Here is a 3,781-nt window from a genome sequence, read left to right as displayed (position 1 = left end):
GGCCTTGGAACTAATTACTGGTTAGTTTACAATGCAATAATTTGTGAGGTAATTTTACTTAAAATATTATTGTTAACTTATTTCTGTGATTTGTGATTTTGGTATTAAAGGGTTTTTAATCATTGCAGTTGTTCAGTTGGCAAAGTAATGAAAGTAGCTTATGGCAACAAATGATTTTTGTTGTTTCACATTCTTTATGATTCTTATTACTTCTTTTGATATTTCGAATTAGAAGTATGTAAAATATAATCGGTTGATTTTCGCTCCATACTAAAACTGGGTTGTTAGTTTTGTACAATACAAGAAATTTAATGAAGTGGTGTAAAAGGGGACAGACCGATATTCCAAAAAAATTCCATCGATAGTACTGTAGTTTGCTTTATTTTTGCTGTTGTTATACAACTTTTTTATCATGTTTCTATAATAATAATAAGGATGATGATATTAATATGAAAAGTTTGACACATTTTTTCAAAAGATTAAAAGGATTTAATTATGGGTAACAATAATATAGGTCTCTGGAATGATTACAGATATACCTCAAGCTATTATTGGCTTATGTCCCTAGTATAGGATTATACACATACTACTGTTTATGTGATATAACAACCTGAATGAACATTAGGCCTACATGTGTAATTGCTTTTACGTTTATAATGTTAGAAAAACACGTAGGTTCAAGAAATCAGTTCAACACAGTTCTGGAGCAAACAAAAGAAGAAAGGCCCACACTTATAGCGTTGATAAGAATTTAACAGCGAATATTCATTAATGAGTTAGCCAGGCCACGTTTTTATTCAACTTGGGGCATGATGGTGGGCAAAACAAAATATGCGGTCTAGCTAATTAATGAATGAATATTTACTGGAGAATTTTTATCAATGCTATAGCTACCAGTTTGGCCGTCAATTTTGATTTCATTCCTTTAAGTCGCATACTCAATCCTTTTTAACAAAAAAATAAGGTATTTTTGATTTAGATAGCATGACTTTTTTTGTCAATAAACACCAACAAACCACAGGAAGTAAGAAAGTGACACTCGAGAGTAAACAACATTAGCTTTAGGAGCGCAACCCTATTATTCGGAACAGACCTTTACTTTACAGAACCAACCAGATTCCTTAAAATATATGGTGGTAGTTTTTCCTCTCCAAAACAGTGTTAAAAACGTACTTTAGAGTAACGCCATGGAATCTAAATTAACAGTTTCTTGTCATCACCCGCGTGCACGCGGTACAGCCACATCAATCAGCATTATTTATGCTAATTGCTTAAGCTAATATCACGTGACGCTAAACGCTCTTTAATTAGGAGAATTTTATAAAACTTGTGCTTAAAAGTTGGCAATGAATAATAACCGTCCACCTATATGATTCCTTTGAAAACTTGAGCTAGAAACTGCTAATCTAGTTTGCTTGGCCTAATCAATACTTATTTATCTGCACGTACTTTTACCCTATAGCTTTACTGCTCTAAATCACCTGTCTTTAATTCGAATGACTAAAAAAAACGGTCCACCTTTATTCTTAGGTAAAGCTGAAAAAATTTAGACCATAGCTCACGTGATTTTTTGCGTAAGCGTGCGCAAAAAGTTTAGTCAAAATTGAACGGTTTTTGTTGAATAACTTTGCATATGGGGCTTATATTTAGACCAAATTAAACACATCATTGTAGGTTTTAAAGATTTATCAGTGTACCAAATTTGAAAAAAATCCGTAAAAGTGAAGCATGTTTTTCTGTCAAATGCATTTCCATGCTTTCTGTGCGTTTGTTTTGTTTGTTTGTTTGTTTTTGAATTTCGCGCAAAGCTACACGAGGGCTATCTGCGCTAGCCGTCCCTAATTTAACAGTGTAAGACTAGAGGGAAGGCAGCTAGTCACCACCACCCACCGCCAACTCTTGGGCTACTCTTTTACCAACGAATAGTGGGATTGACTGTCACATTATAACGCCCCCACGGCTGAAAGGGCGAGCATGTTTGGTGTGACGGGGATTCGAACCCGCGACCCTCAGATTGCGAGTCGAGCGCCGTAACTACCTGGCCATGCCGGGCCGCTTTCTGTGCGAAGAAAGAGAAGGGAAGAAATTCAATCAAAATTGGAGATTTTATATCTCGTGTATTTCAGAATAGATTGCCCTGAAATTTGGTATATGAAGTAAGAGTCCAGTAGAGCATATCCACTGAAAACATTTGTTAGTTTGGGTTCCCACAGTTTCATATATTTGAAAGTTTGTTTTTAATAATGTTTTTTCTATATTTCTTATATTTGAAAGGGCATCCATTAGGATATTTGCCTCAGGGCCTCCGCATCCCTTAATCTGGCCCTGCACACTACCGTGTGTCATGATCGTATTTTTATGCCTTTACTTTTAATTTTCGGAATATCGGGCCTTAAGAACTATAAGCCTCAAGCGGTAATGTGAGAAGACAACATTAGTAGCTATAAGAACTTATGAGAAACGCAACGAGAAATACGTAAAAATGTGTAAACCACATTCTATCTACCTTATCTACTACCGAAAATGTTTTTAAATTGATACTGGGGGTTATGAGGACGGCTAGAATACGACAGACACAATAATGGTTGAGACGCTATTCATATCGTAAAGTGCATTTAGTATATGAATTGTAATTATTATCAATTTTATACAAATTGCACATGAGAATTAGGGTAAGGATTATTAACACAATATTACTTGTATGTATATATTTTCACATTTATTATTATTACTTACATAAATTAACTTCACCATCATTTAGAACAACTGACAAACAAGCAAGTTAGTCTTCTTGTCATGCAAATAAACATAAAAACCCCAGGGCAGAAATCAAGATTATAAAAAGATTTTCTGGTATAACTATGAACAAAAACATCTAATTTCCATTGGAGAAATAATAATGGTATACTACTCAAACTGGAGTTCAAATAACATGCAGAAATGTATTTATTAGTCATATCAAATATACCCAAACATTCAATCTTGGAAAAATGTCTAACATATATATATCATATTATATTCTAAAATGATGTAATATGAGAAAAAGGATGTCTATCCGTCGGGACTGCACTTTCACGGACCAATCTCGGCGTAGCTCTAGCCTGGGTACGGTCATTCGATCGTTTAAAACTTTAATGTCTCTGAGGGCGCAAATACTGAAAATGTTTACAAGGAAGTTTTCTAAACAACTCTTCCAACAGTCTTTAGCTTTAGACCGTGGCTTGAAATACCACAACTCTATATATTTTGTCGAATTTTGACATGTTTTACTGACAGTTTGTTTGTTTTGAATTTCGCGCAAAGCTACACGAAGGTTATCTGCTCTAGCCGTCCCTAATTTAGCAGTGTAAGATTAGAGGGAAGGCAGCTAGTCATCACCACCCACCGCCTACTCGTGGGCTACTCTTTTACCATTGACCGTAACATTATAACGCCCCCACGGCTGAAAGGGCGAGCAAGTTTGGTGGAACGGGGATTCGAACCCGCGACCCGTAGATTGTGAGTCGAGCTTCCTAACCACCTGGCTATGCCGGGCCTATTTTACTAACAGAATAATATCATTTGGGAAAACGGAGGTCTGTCCGTCCGTTGTGGATGAATATAGAGATGAAGAAGAGAAAGAGAAATACGTAAAAACAATTATATGTGTAGTTGTAAGGTCTACTATAAGCGACTTTTATGGATGCATGTTAATTTATGTGATTACGTGTTGTTAAAATTTAACAAAAAAACCCTTTCTTATAGTGGACAATTTTTAAACCATGACTTTCATGTAATGCTG

This window comes from Limulus polyphemus, unplaced genomic scaffold (assembly GCF_000517525.1).
Source record: "Limulus polyphemus unplaced genomic scaffold, Limulus_polyphemus-2.1.2 Scaffold4590, whole genome shotgun sequence".
In the NCBI taxonomy this organism is placed as follows: Eukaryota; Metazoa; Arthropoda; class Merostomata; order Xiphosura; family Limulidae; genus Limulus; species Limulus polyphemus.
Note: the sequence above shows the minus strand (reverse complement) of the source record.